This window comes from Tamandua tetradactyla, chromosome 4, assembly GCF_023851605.1.
Source record: "Tamandua tetradactyla isolate mTamTet1 chromosome 4, mTamTet1.pri, whole genome shotgun sequence".
NCBI lineage: Eukaryota > Metazoa > Chordata > Mammalia > Pilosa > Myrmecophagidae > Tamandua > Tamandua tetradactyla.
In genome coordinates, this window is record NC_135330.1 from 189,531,274 (window position 1) to 189,547,391 (window position 16,118).

Below are 16,118 nucleotides of genomic sequence, written 5' to 3' on the forward strand. Positions count from 1 at the left end.
AGAACCAGTGGCCAGGACGACAGGATATGATTCCCCAGAGGAAGTGAGGCAGCAAAACCCAGTGACAAGCAATGCTGAGGAAGTCACACCAGTGACAGAGGTGGGTTCCAGTAAGAGCTGGGATTAAGAGATGTCGGGGCAGGATGAGGGCAGAGACGTGGAGCAAATTCTGGAGACAAGAACAGGGAGAGCAGGAGCAGCAGCCTGAGAGATAAGGCAGAAAGAGCCGGGTTCAGAGCCAGGTGTGCTTCCTGCCAGCTTAAGTGAGATGCCCCAAAGCCTGTAACTCTAGTCCCACCAGGCCATTGTTTTAGTCGGGCCTCTCTAAGGAACCATGCCCACTTCCTGACACTACTGATACTCCTCTTGGATTTTAATCTCATCCTGTTCCAATCCGTCTTCATTCCTGACACCAGGGTTATTTCCCCCAAACAAAAATTTAATTATGTCACTTTCCTGACTAACCATCATTAACAACTTCCCATCTGTGCTAGGAGAATATCCGAACTCCTATTTAGGATATGCTGCCATTCACAATCCCACCCCAATCTATCTTCCCAGGTCTTCTGCCTCTCCTCTCTCCTCCCCCTTCCTCTGTGCCAGCCAGATCTGCCTTCTTGCCATTCCCCACAGACGCCAGTGCTCTCCTGTTTTTGCAGGACTTCCTAGGTTCTTCCTGGTGGCTAGCCTGCCCTGGCCTTTCCTTCCACCTTAGGTCCCTGAAAAGGAAATGCCATGAGTGCTGGGATACTTCCAGGTGCTAAGAACTGTGCCTGGTACATGATAAAAATGCAACAAATATTTCCTGCCTGGATGAATATATCTCTCATTGCATCCTCAATGAATGTTTTTTTATTAAAATGGATGAGGCTGCTGAGAGCTGACTGGCAAGTGCCCTTCTACTCACTGTTCAGACCTACTTCTGAGGCCACTTCTTTTGCAAGCCCTCCTAAAGCATGCCAGGGAGCTGCAGGCTCTGCAGGGGCCCCAGGCACCAGCTCCCAGCTCTGCCCTACCCACCCTGGTCAGGCAGGGAGCAACCACAAAGGAGTCATTGGATTTGATTTTCCTATTCAACCCTGGCCCCCAAATATGCAGCTGTGCACTGATTCTGCTGTTATTTATGGGTTATGTGCTTCTATGATATTGGTTGGGCTTAATTCTCTGCAGCTTAATGCACAAGTAGTCCAATTTGTCATTTTAATAACTGAAATAGATTATAATGACTCACTTCGGGATTAGTTATCCAGAAACTCACACATTATTTTATAGTTCACAATAACAGATATAATCATGGACAATAAAAGAATGACCAAATTATATCATGCATTTGAGACATAACGAGAAAAAGAGTCACAAACAGTGGCTTTGGTCCTTCTTTTTCTGATGCCAATCACTCATTCATTTTAAGTTTTTCAAAACGCTTTTTATGTACTAGGTACTATGCTAAGTGCTGGAGATTAAAAGATGAATATAATTTTACACCTATACTCAGGGATGTATAACCTAAAAGGGAGAAAGACCAGCTGATGTAATATCATATGAACAAAGTTTCCACAGAAAGGGAAGAACATATTTTCCTTTGTTCATGTTGGCAGCAGTCTATACAACTTTATTAGCATGTATAATTAGAGCTAACTTATAAGGCTTTTTCATTTTAATCCAATCTATTTTATGTAGTTAAAAAATCTTCAATGAAACCCAGAGTTACCAATTTCTTCAAAAACATCAACCAGTTACTTCCCCCTACCCCATAATGTCAACATCCTTAATTCAACATGAAGAAGTCTGAATGGCCATTGCTCTACTATCCCTAAAGAGTGGGAGAAAAATCAAAGGTGATGGTGGAGTTATACAGAGAAGGTAGGGCTTAACAAATGAGCATGACTGAGTTCTGGGAAGACGGCAGAACGGGACAGATTGAGTTCAACCCTGATCCAAGGAATAGCTAGAGAAGGGATGGAAGGGTGAAGGAGACAGTGATTTCAGGGCATAAGTGACCTGGGAGAGTCTTCTCTACCACATAGGGTAGTCATGATTGCAAAAGCTGAGGAACTGAGAAGCAGAGAACTGGAGACTGTCTGGCTGAGGCAAACAGCCTAAGGTAGAAGGCCGGAGCCCTCAGGAGTGCATAGACGGGGAGGAGGGGACTACGAAGTAAGCCAAGCTACATTCTGTGAATGTGCTACCCTCACCAGAGCAGCCCCACAACCCGTGACTCACACCCCACACACCCGAACCCCGCCACCTGCCACCCCTCGCCATGCTCCAAGAGCCACTGCCTCGCCAACACCTTGCATGCACACCCACCCCACAACTCCAGCCCAACCTACCTCTCCTGAAAAAGTGCAGTCTTGCTCCCACCCCTCCTGAGCCCTACCACCCAGTTCCTGCGCACTACAGGCAGTCGCCAGGGCATAAAGGTGTGGGCACTTACCTCCATACCCAGACTACACCCACCCCCAACCCATACAGTCATGCAACCCCACCCCGCCACCCCTGAACTCTACGGATGTGTACATCAGTTTACAGCCCTCCCAGATCTGTGCATGCACACGGCCCCCAGTCATGCCTCCCAGCTCTAGGCAAGGGCTGACCTGTGCAGCCGGGACCACATCTGTCCCCAGCCCACACAGGAGCAATGCCAACCCACTACCCAGAGTTCTATGCATACCCTAGATCACCCTAAATCAGTGCAAACCAGGGCCCTGCCCCCCAGACACAGGCACCTGCACAGACACATCCTCCCTGGCCACAGGGAACCCACACTCACAAGCACCAGCCTAGCACCTCTAACCTGTGCCTACACCTGTGCTGCAGGGTATCACTATGCTGTTATGCCCCGTCCAGCACCCTATATCCTGCAAATACAAGGCTTTAGACTACTGAAGGAAATCAACTTCTAAAGTAAACCAATCAAGATACTCACATGCCACAAAGACAGCAGAAGACCACTACACCTATTATGATGCAGACAGATACAGCCCAGCCTAAAGACCAAATTAAAACACCAGAGGAGACACAGACATTGGAACAACTAATCAAAGATGTTCATATAACTCTACTAAATAAAATAAATGGGATGGCTAATGACATAAAGGAGATCAAGAAGACACTAGATGAGCATAAAGAGGAATTTGAAAGAATAAATAGAAAAATGGCAGATATCACAGAGATTAAGGATGCTGCAGACCAAATAAAAAACATACTAGAGACACACAACAGCATATTTAAAGAGGCAGAAGAAAGAATAAGCAAACTAGAGGATAACTGATTTCAAAGACTCAAAACAGCAAACGGCAAAAAAGATGGAAAACTTTGAACGAGGTATTAGGGAAATGATGGACAAAACAAAATGCACAAATATAAGAATCACTGGTGTCCCAGAAGGAGAAGAGAGGACTAAACAGCTGGGTGGGCCACGGTGGCTCAGCAGGCAGAGTTCTTGCCTACCATGCCAGAGACCCAGGTTCAGTTCCTGGTGCCTGCCCATGCAGAAAAAAAAAAAAAAAGAGTAAAAGGCTAGGAAGATTAGTTGAGGATATAATGGGGCAAAACTTACCAACCCTTATAAAGGACATAAATATGCAGGTCAGAGAAGCTCAGCAAAAACCCCAAATAAAATAAATTCAAATAGGCCTTCCCCAACACACATACTAATCAGTCCATCAAATGTTGAAGACAAGCAGAAAATCCTGAAAGCAGCTAGAGAAAAACAATCCACTACATACAAGGGTAACCATGTAAGACTGAGTTCAGACTCCTCAAATGGCACTACGGAGGCGAGAAATATGATGTATTTAAGTTCCTGAAAGAGAAAGACTTCGAGCAAAGAATTTTGTATCCAGCCAAACTGTCCTTCAAAACTGAGGGAGAGGTGGCCAAGATGTCAGCTCAGTGGGGTATAGATTTACTTTGTCCTCCACAGCAGCCAGTAAATAGTCAGGAACAATACAGAACAACTGCTGAGGCCATGTCAGTGACTGGACACACAGTGTACCCCAGACTGGACAAGCTGGACAAGCTGCGAGGTCACCCAGAACCGTGAGTTCTCCAAACCCTGGAGCTGGCCCCTCCCCCACAGGCTGTTTCCCAGAGGGGAAAGGAAAGAGACTTTTCCAGCAGCAGGGGCTGAGCGCAACCAAGCTCCAACTGTGGAATTAATTAACAAATTTGGGGACTAAAAAGAGGCCCCCAGCTCAGATGAACCCTGAGCAAAATCTGAGGCTGCTGGTTTTTGCCCTGGCACAGAGGGGGCAGGGCTGACGGAAGAAGGAAAACAAAAGGAGGCTTTTTGGATAGGATAGCACATATTACTTGAAAGGTCTGCGTCCTGAAGGAAAAGTAGGGCACATAGGACCTGGAGATACATAAAGCAACATACCAACTTACGCTTTTGATTGGCAAACCCGAGGAACAGGGGTCCTGCTCTGAAAAGGGTTTTTTTTTTTCTTTTTTTATGGCTGTGTTTCTACAGCTTGACTACTCTTTGGATACGCTGCAAGGCTTCTCAGGCTTCAAATTCCCCAGGCATAGGCAGAATTAAGCTTGTTTGAGTATTTCTCTGGAGCATGTGGTTTCCCCAGGAGAGGGGTGGAGCCAAGTTCAGTTGGAATCCTTCCTTCAAGGAATTCAGACCCCAGGGTCTAGAAAAGTGAAGCAATTAAAGCCAACCCACAACCTCTCCTCTGTCTCCATCATGCCCCCAGCAGGGAGACTCCACTAAAGGTACCACATCATCTTATGTTGGTGGGACGTGCAGGCAGAAAAGCATCACATATTGGGCAGAATAGGAAAAATTCTACCAGAGAGAATTCACAGGAAAGTCTTTCAACCTGCTGGGTCTCACCCTCAGGGAAAACTGACACAGGTGACTCTTGCCTCCTGACAGGATGCCAGTTTGGTCTGGGAAAATATGGCTGGGGTCTGTAATACCTAAGTAGACCCTCCTAAGGGGTGGGGGGGGGGGGGAGGCACCATACAGACAGGGCAAGAAATAAGAACAAGAACTGAAAATTCCTGATCTGTTAAACAAAACCTTAGCTAGAGGTCCAGAATAAGCTGAACTGAATGTCAGAGGACAGACAGACACGAAAGTCATCCAGCAAGAAAATCCTAGATAAAAAAAGGAAAAAAATCTCCAGAATAAATTAATTAAGGTAATTAAATGCATAGATGCCAGCAAAAAATGATGAATCATACTAGGAAAATTGAAGATATGGCCCAATCAAAGGAACACACAATTCAAATGAAATACAGGAGTTGAAACAATTAATTCAGAATGTTTGAAAAGAAGTGGAAAACCTCATCAAAATTCAAATCAATGAATTGAGGGAGGATATAAAGAAGACAAGGAATAAACAAAAAGAAGAAATCAACAGTCTGAAAAAACAAATCACTTGATTAAACAAGAACTTATGGGAATGAAAGGCACAGTAGAAGAGATTAAAAAAACAATGGAAACCTACAATGTTGAGATTTCAAGAGGCAGAAGATAGGATTAGCGAACTGGAGGATAGGACATCTGAAACCTGACAAGCAAAAGAAAATGTAGGGAAAAGAACAGAAAAATATGAGCAGGGACTCAGGGAACTGAATGACAACATGAAGCGCACAAATATATGCGTTATGGGTATCCCAGAAGGAGAAGAGAAAGGAAAAGGAGGAGAAAAACTAATGGAGGAAAATATCACTGAAGATTTCCCAACTCTTATGAAAGACTTAAAATTACAGATACCAAGAAGCGCAGCGTACCCCAAACAGAATAGATACAAACAGACGTACTCCAAGACACTTACTAATCAGAACACCAGATGTCAAAGAGAAAGAGTCTTTTTTTAAATTTATTTTATTTATTTAACACACCAACATACAAACACAAACATTCTTACCATATGAAAATTCCACTCTACATATATAATCATAAACTCACAGTATCATTGTATAGTTGTATATTCATCACATGATCATTTCTTAGAACATTTGCATCAATTCAGATAAAGAAAACAGAAAAAAATTCACACATACCATATGCCTTACTGCTCCCTTTCATTGATCACTAGCATTTCAATCTACTAAATTTATTTTAACATTTGTTCCCCTATTATTTGTTTATCTTTAATCCATATGTTTTACTCATCTGTCAATAAGGTAGATAAAAGGAGCATCAGACACAAGGTTTTCACAATCACATAGTCACACTGCAAAAGCTGTATCATTATACAATCATCTTCAAGAAAAGAGAGTCTTGAAAGCAGGATGAGAAAAGCAATCTATCACATACAAGAGAAGCCCAACAAGACTATGCATACACTTCTCAGCAGAAACCATGGAGGCAAGGAGACAGTGGGATGATATATTTAAATTACTAAAAGAGAAAAATTGTCAACCAAGAATTCTATATCCAGCAAAATTGTCCTTCAAAAATGAGGGGGAAATTAAAACACTTTCATGCAAAAAATCACTGAGAGAATTTGTGACCAAGAGACCGGCTCTGTAAGAAATACTAAAGGGAGCACTAGAGGCAGATAAGAAAACACAGGAGAGAAAGGTGTGGAGAAGAGTGTAGAAAGGAAGACTATCAGAAAAAGTAAAAAGAAGAAAAGTTAGATATGACATATAAAATCCAAAAGGCAAAATGGTAGAAGAAAGTACTGCCTGTACAGTAATAAGAATAAATATTAATGGATTAAACTCCCCAATCAAAAGACACAGACTGGCAAAATGGATACACTGTCTACAGGAAATGCATTTTAGACCACAGGATAAACACAGGTTGAAAGTAAAAGGTTGGGGAAAGATATTTCATGCAAATTAACAACCAGAAAAGGGCAGAAGTAGCTATACTAATATCCAACAAATTAGACTTCAAATGTAAAACCATTAAAAGAGACCAAGAAGGACACTATGTATTAATAAAAGAAACAATTCAACAAGACATACCAATCATGAATATTTATGCACTGAGCCAGAATGGTCCAAATATATGAGGCAAACACTGAAAAGAGAAATAGACACATCTACTATAATAGTTGGAGATTTCAATTTCCCACTCTCATCAATGGACAGAACATGTAGACAGAGGATCAACAAAGAAACAGAGAATGTGAATAACACAATAAATGAGCTAGACGTAACAGACATTTATAGAACATTACACCCCACAACAGCAGGATACATCTTTTTCTCAAGTGCTCATGGATCATTCCCATATGCTAGGTCACAAAACAAGTCTTAATAAATTTAAAAAGGTTGAAATAATACAAAACACTTCCTCAATCAAAAAGAAATGAAGTTGGAAATCAATAATAGGCAGAGTGCCAGAAAATTTACAAATATATGGAGGCTCCACAATATACTTTCAAACAACCAGTGGGTCAAGGAAGAAATTACAAGAAATATCAGTAAATATCTCGAGGCAAATGAAAATGAAACACACATATCAAAATTTATGGTATGCAGCAAAGGCAGTGCTGAGGGAAATTTATTGCCTTAAATGCCTATATCAAAAAAGAAGAGCAAAAATCGAGGAATTAACTGTCCACTTGGAAGAACTAGAGAAGGAACAGCAAACTTCCCCCAAGCAAGCAAAAGGAAAGAAATAATGAAGATTAGAGCAGAAATAAATGAAATTGAGAACATACAAACAATCAAGAAAATCAATAAAACCAGAAGTTGGTCCTATGAGAAAATCAATAAGATTGATGGACACTTAGCAAGATTGACATAAAGAAGAAGAGAGAGGATGCAAATAAATAAAATCAGAAATGGAAGAGGAGACATAACCACTGACCCCACAGAAATAAAGGAGGCAATGAATGAGAGGATACTATGGGCAACTTTATGCTAATAAACTCGACAATATAGATGAAATCGACGACTTCCTATAAAGGCATGAACAATGAAGAAAAAGATAACCTCAACAAACCAATCACAAGTGAAGTAATTGAATCAGTCATAAGAAGCTCCCCAAAAAGAAAAGTGCAGGACCAGATGGCTTCACAAGTGATTTCTACCAAACATTCAAGAAATAATTAGTACCAATCCTGCTCAAACTCTTCCAAAAAATTGAAGGGAAGGAAAGGCTACCTAACTCATTCTATGAAGCCAAAATCACCCTCATACCAAAGTCAGACAAAGATATTACAAGAAAAGAAAATTATAGACCACTCTCTCTAATGAATACAGATGCAAAAATCCTGAACAAAATTCTTGCAAATCTAATTCAGCAGCACATTAAAAGAATTATACACCATGACCAAGTAGGATTCATCCAAGGCATGCAAAAATGGTTCAACATAAGAAAATCAATTAATGTAATATACCATATCAACAAATCAAAGCAGAAAAACCACTTGACCAGCTTGATTGATGCAGAAAAGGAATCTGACAGAAGTCAACATCCTTTCTTGTTGAAAATACTTAAAGGATAGGAATAGAAGGGAACTGCCTCAACATGATAAAGGGAATATATGAAAAACCCACAGTTAACATCATCCTCAATGAGGAAAAACTGAAAACTTTCCCTCTAAGTCAGGAACAAGACAAGGATGTCCACTATCACCACTGTTATTCAAAACTGTGTCGGAAGTTCTAGCCAGAGCAATCAGACAAGAAAAAGAAATACAAGGTATCAAAATTAGAAAGGAAGAAGTAAAACTCTGTTTGCACATGATATGATACTATCATGTCAAAAATCCCGAAAAATCCACAGCAAAACTACTAGAGCTAATAAATGAGTACAGCAAAGTGGCAGGTTACAAGATCAACACTCAAAAATCTGTAGTGTTTCTATACACTAGTAATGAACATTCTGAGGGGGAAATCAAGAAAAAAAAATCCATTTATAATTGCAACCAAAAGTATAAAATATTTAGGAATAAATTTAACCAAAGATACAAAAGACCTATACTAAGAAAACTACAAGAAATTGCTAAAAGAAACCACAAAAGACCTAAATAAATGGAAAGGCATACTATGTTCATGGACTGGAAGACTAAATAGAGTTAAGATGTCAATTCTACCTAAATTGATTTACAAATTCAATGTAATACCAATTAAAAGCCCAAAAATTTACTTTTCAGTAATAGAAAAACCAATAACCAAATTTATCTGGAAAGGCAGGCTGCCTCAAATAGCTAAAAATATCCTGAGAAAGAAAAATGAAGTCAGAGGTCTGTTGTTACCTGACTTTAAGGCATATTATAAAGCTACAATGGTCAAAATAGCATGGTACTGGCATAAAGATAGATAACCTGACCAATGGAATCAAACAGTGTTCAGATATAGAGCCTCTCATCTATGGACAACTGATCTTTGATAAGGCAGTCAAGCCAACTCACCTGGGACAGAACAGTCTCTTCAATAAATGGTGCCTAAGAACTGGATATCCACATGCAAAAGAATGAAACAGGATCCATAGTTCATGCCCTGTAACTCAAAATTAACTCAAAATGGATCAAAGACCTAAACATTAGATCTAAGACCATAAATCTTTTAGAAGAAAATGCAGAGAACTTTCTTATAAATCTTATAATAGGAGGCAGTTTCCTAGACCTTACACCCAAAGCATGAATAATGAAGAAAGAAAGAAATAAAAGGGAGCTCCTCAAAATTAAACATTTGTGCATAAAAGAACTGTGTCAAGAAAGTAAAAAGACAGCCTACCCAATGGGAGACAGTATTTGGAAATGTTATATCAGATAAAGTTCTAGTATCCAAAATATATAAAGAGTTTGTTCAATTCAACAACAAAAAGACAGACTGTCCAATTACAAAATGGGCCAAAGACATGAACAGATGTTTCTCAGAAGAGGAAATATAAATGGCCAAAAGGCACATGAAAAGATGCTCAACTTCCCTGGCTATTAGGGAAATACAAATCAAAACCACAATTAGATATCATCTCATACCCACCAGAATGGCCATTATCAATAAAACAGAAAACGACAAGTGCTGGAGACGATAAGCAGAAAGAGGCACACTTATCCACTGTTGGTGGGAATGTCAAATGGTACAATCTCTGTGGAAGGCAGTTTGGCGGTTCCTCAAAAAGCTAAACGTAGAATTGCCATATGACCCAGCAATACCATTGCTACGTATCTACTCAGAGGACATGAGGGCAAGGACACAAACGGACATTTGCACACCAATGTTTATAGCAGCATTATTTACAATTGCCAAGAGATGGAAACAGCCCTAATGTCCATCAACAGATGAGTGGCTAAACAAACTGTGGTATATACATATGATAGAATATTATGCAGCTTTAAGACAGAATAAAGTTATGAAGTATATAACAGCATGGATGGGCTTTAAGGGCATTATGCTGAGTGAGATTAGCCAGAAATAAAAGGACAAATACCATATGCTCTCACTGATAGGAACTGACATTAGTGAATGAACTTCGAGAATTTCAGCTGCTAACAGAGAACATCAGGAGATAGAAACAGGATAGATATTGGGTAATTGGAGCTGAAGGGATACAGATTGTGCAACAGGACTGAGTGTAAATATTCAGAAATGGATAGCACAATACTACTTAATTGTAATAAAATAATGTTAGAACACTGAATGAAGCTGAATGTAAGAATGATAGAGGGAGGAGGCCTGGGTGCACAAATGAAATCAGAAGGAAAGATAGATGATAAAGACTGAGATGGTATAATCTAGGAATGCCTAGAGTGTATAATGATAGTGACTAAATGTACAAATTTAAAAATGTTTTTACATGAGGAAGAACAAAGGAATGTTAATACTGCAGGGTGCTGAAAACAGATGGTAGTTCATATTTTAAAACTTTAACTTATCTGTGAGACTAAAGCAAAAAACGTTTATTGGTACAAAAAAGAAAAGTATTTGCAAAGTCCCCTTGGGGGAATGACAAGTAAGGGGGGAAAATTCAACTTCCCCAAGTGGAGAATTCCTGATATTCTCCCAAGCAGTGGGGACAACTAAAATAGGCTGAACCCTCAATCTTGGGGTTTGTTCGTATGAAACTTAACCCCACAAAGGATAGGCTAAGCCTACTTAAAAGTAGGCCTAAGAGTCACCCCAGATGTGGCCTCTGTCTCTCAGACAACACGACAAGCAAACTCACTACCCCTCCACCCTCCACTCTCTACATGGGAAATGACTCCCAGGGGTGTGGAATTTCCTGGCGACATGGGACAGAAATCCTAGAATGAGCTAGGACTCAGCATCAAGGGATTGAGAAACCTTCTCTACCTAAAAGGGGAAGAGAGAATTGAAGCAAAATAAAGTGTCAATGGCTGAGAGATTCCAAACAGAGTCGAGAGGTTTTCCTGGAGGTTATTCTTATGTATTATATGGATATAATCTTTTAGTTAAGGTGTAATGGAGAGGTTGGAGGGAACTGCCTGAAAATGCAGAACTGTGTTCCAGTAGCCATGTTTCTTGAAGATGATTGTATAATGATATAGCTTTCGCAATGTGACTGTGTGATTGTGAAAACCGCATGTCTGATGCTTCTTTTATTTACCTTATTGACAGATAAGTAAAACATATGGATTAAAAATAAATAAATAATAGGGGGAACAAATGTTAAAATAGTGCTTGTTTTGGCAGAACATATACTAAAATTGGAGCGATACAGAGAAGATTAGCATGGCCCCTGCGCAAGGATGACATGCAAATTCATGAAGCGTTCCATATTTTAAAAAAAAAACTTTTTTTAAATTAAAAAAAGTGTTAAAATAAATTTTGTAGATTGAAATGCGGTGATCAGTGAGGGGGAGAGGGAAGGGGTATGGTATGTACGATTTTTTTCTTTTTTTCTTTATATTTCTTTTTCTGGATTGATGCAAATGTTCTGAGAGGTGATCGTGGTGATGTGATGATAATGTGAGTTATTGTTTATATACCAAGAATGGAATGTTCATATGGTAAGAATGTTCATGTTTATATGTTACATTTTTTTTATTAAAAATTTTTTTAAAAAAACTGAGGAAGAGATTAAAATTTTCACAAACAAATCCTGAAAGAATATGTTAACAAGAGACTGGCCTACAAGAAACACTAAAGAGAGTACTGCCAGTTGAAAAAAAAAAAGAGAGTAGAGGGAGGTCTGGAGGAGGGAACAGAATTGAAGAGTACCTAAGGGTAATTTAAAGGATAAAAAGAGAACAAGGGAAGGAATAAATAGATCTAACAAATGAAACTCAAAAAATAAGATGGTGAATTAAAAAAACACCTTTTCAGTAATAACTTTGAATATTAATGGACTAAAGGTAAGATACAGATTGGCAAAATAGATTAAGAAATATAATCCAGATATATGCTGCTTACAAGAGACTCATCTTAGACACAAGGATACAAATAGATTGAAAGTAAAAGGATGGAAAAAAGATGTTCCACGCAAGTTGTAACCGAAGGCAGGAGTAACTATACAAATATCGGACAAAACAGACTTTAAACGTAAAGACATAAGAGACAAAGAAGTACACTACATATTAGAAAAAGGGACAATTCACCAAGAAGAAATAACATTCATAAATGTTTATACTCCCAATCAAGGAGCTCCTAAGTACATAAAACAGAAGTTGGCAAAACTGAAGGGAACGACAGATTGTTTCAACAATAATAGTAGGAGACTTCAATACACCATCCTCCTCTATAGATAAAACAACCAGACAGAAGATCAGAAGGAAACAGAGAAGCTAAACAAGTTGATAAATGAATTAGACCTAACAGACATATATAGTTCATTACACCCCAAAACACCAGGATATACATTCTTCTCTAATGCTCATGGAACATTCTCCAGGATAGATCATATGCGGGGGTACAAAACAGGTCTTTATAAATTTAAAAACACTGAAATTACTCAAAGCACTTTCTCTGATCACAATGGAATGAATGTATCAAGATATGATATCCATATTGATAACGGATATCAATAACCACCAAAGAATGAGAACTTTCACAAATATATGGAGATTAAATAACAACCAGTGCGTCAAAGAAGAAATTACTAGAGAAATCAGTAGCTACCTGGAGATGAATGAAAATGAGAATACAATGCATCAGAACTTATGGGATGTGGCAAAGTCTGTGCTGAGAAGGAAATTTATTGCCTAAATGCCTATATTAAAAAACAAGAAAGAACAACAATCGAGGACTTACCTGCCCACCTGGAGGAACCTGAGAAAGAACAGCAAACTAAACCCAAAGCAAATAAGAGAAGAGAAATAACAAAGGTTAATGCAGAGATAAATGAATGGGAGAACAAAAAAAAAATAGAAAGAATCAACAAAACCAAAAGTTGGTTCTTTGAGAAAAATCAATAAAATTGATGGGCCACTAGCAAGATTGACAAAGAAAAAAAGAGAAAGGATGCAAATAAACAAAATCAGATACGAGAAGGGGTGCGTTACCACAGACCTTAAAGAAATAAAAAATCATAAGAGGATATTATGAACAACTGTATGCCAACAAACTAGAAAATTTAGATGAAATGGACAAATTCCTGGAAATACACCAACAAGCTACAATGACTCTAGAAGAATTAGAAGACCTCACAAACCAAGAACAAGTAAACAGATTCAATCAGTCATCAAAAATCTTCCTACTAAGAAAAGCCCAGGGCCAGAGGGCTTCATAGGGGAACATTATCAAACATTTCAAAAACAAACTAACATCAATCCTGCTCAAACTTTCCCAAAAAGTTGAGGAAAAAAGAACACTACCTAATTAATTTTATGAAGCTAATATCATGTTAATACCAAAACCGGGTAAAGAGCCATAAGAAAGGAAAACCAAAGGCCAGTCGCCCTAATGAACACAGATGCAAAAATTCTCAACAAAATACTAGCATATCGAATCCAATAACATATTAAAAGAATTATACACCATGACCAAGTGTGGTTTATACCAGTAATGTAAGGATGGTTCAACACAAGAAAATCAATTAATGTAATACAGCATATTAACAAATTGAAAGGGAAAAATCAAATGCTCATCTTAATTGATACTGAAAAAGCACTCAACAAAATTCAACATCCTTTTGTGATAAAAACACTTCAAAAGATAAGACTCAAAGGTAATTTCCTCAATAAGATAAAGGGAATCTATGAAAAAACAATAGCCAACATTGTACTCAATGGTAAGAGAGTGAAAGCTTTCCCCCTTTCAGGGGAAAAAGATCAGGAACAAGACAAGGATGCTCTCTGTCACCACTATTGTTTAACACTGTACTAGAAGTTCTAGCTAGAGCAATCAGGCAGGACAAAGAAATAAAAGGCATCCAAATTGGAAAGGAAGAAAGAAAACTTACACTATTTGCACATGACATGATACTATACTTGCAAAATCTACAACAAAATTACTTGAGCTAATAAAAAATTCAGCAATGTGGCAGGATATAAATTAATGTGTGAAAATCTATAACATTTCTATATACAAGCAATGACCTGAGGAACCAGTTAAGGAAAAAATTCCATTCAAAATAGCAACTAAAAGAATCATGTACTTAGGAATGAACTTAACTCAGGACAAAAAGGACTTGTACCCAGAAAACTACATAACATTGCTAAAAGAAATCAATGGAGATTTAAATAGGTGGAAAGATACTCCCTGTTCATGGATAGGAAAATTAAATACAGTTAAGGTGTGAATTCTATCCAATACAGATTCAACGCAGTACCAATCAAAATTCCAACAATCTACATTGAAGACTTGGAAAAACTAGTTTGCAAATACACCTAGAAGGGAAAGAGACCCTGAATAGCTAAAAGCATCCTAAAAAAGAAGAACAAAGTGGAAGGATTAATACTTCCTGATTTTAAAACTTATTATAAAGCCACAGTGGTCAAAACAGTATGGTACTGGCACAAAGACAGAAGCACTGACCAATGGAATCAAATCGAGAATGCAGAAATAGACCACCACATTTACGGTCAACTGATTTCTTTTTTTTTTTTTTGGCATGTGCAGACACCAGGAGTTGAACCTGGGTCTCCGGAATGGCAGGCAAGAATTCTGGATGTAATGTGGATGATTACATGGCATGTGACTATAAATAACAACAAATAACTGAGCTACCATTGCATCGCCCTGGTCAGCTGATTTTTGACAAGGCCCCCAAATCTGCCGAACTGGGACAAAATAGTCTTTTCAATAAATGGGCATGGGAGAATTGGATATCAATAGCCAAAAGAAAGAAAGTGGACTGTACTTCACACCCTATACAAAAATTAACTCAAAGTGGATTAAATACTTAAATATAACTAGCACCATAAAGCTTCTGAGAAGAAAATGTAGGGAAACATCTTCAAGACCTCGTAATAGGAGGTAGTTTCCTAAATTTACACCCAAAGCACAAGCAACAAAAGAAAAATTACATAAATGGGAACTCCTCAAAATCAAATGCTTGGGCACCTCAAAAAGACTTTGTCAAGAGTTATACATTTCCCAATTGAGTCAACTCAATTGGGAAAATATTTGGGAATCATACATCAGACAAAGGTTTGATATTCTGTGTACATAAAGAAATCATACAACTTAACAACAAAAGAACAAACAATCCAATTATAAAATGAGCTAAAGATAGGAGCAGGCATTTTTCTGAAAAGCAAAGACAGATGGCTCAAAAGCAAATGAAGAGGGTGGGCCATGGGAGCTCAGTGGCAGAGTTCTTGCCTGCCATGCCAGAGATCTGGGTTTGATTTCCAGTGCCTGCCCATGCAAAAAATGAAAAAGAAAAAAAAAATACATGAAGAGATGCTCATCTTCATAAGCTATAAGGGAAATGCAGATCAAGACTACAGTGAGATACTACTTCACACCTATCAGAATGGCTGCTATTAAGCAAACAGGAAACTAAAAATGTTGGAGAGGATGTGGAGAAATTGGGACATGTACGCACTGCTGGTGGGAATATATAATGGTACAGCCACTATGGAACAGTTTGGCCATTCCTTCGGAAACTAAATATCAAATTGTTCTATGACCCAGAAATAGCATTACTTGGTATTTACCCAGAAGGGCTAATAGCAGAGATACAGACATCTGCACACTGGTATTCATAGCAGCATTATCCATAACTGCCAAAAGATGGAAACAAGTGAGTACGACTGCTAAATCATTATACTGATATTTAT

General features: G+C 38.6%; 1 protein-coding gene and 1 non-coding gene across 2 annotated transcripts in view; one reads left to right on the forward strand and one right to left on the reverse strand.

The window, feature by feature from the left end:
* MIPEP (mitochondrial intermediate peptidase) overlaps nt 1–16,118 on the reverse strand; it is a 208,707-nt gene that overhangs the window by 94,022 nt on the left and 98,567 nt on the right. The gene's annotated exons all lie outside the window — the stretch shown is intronic.
* Nucleotides 11,571–11,677, forward strand: LOC143681787 (U6 spliceosomal RNA). The gene has a single exon (XR_013174846.1). It is a non-coding gene; the product is annotated as a U6 spliceosomal RNA (small nuclear RNA).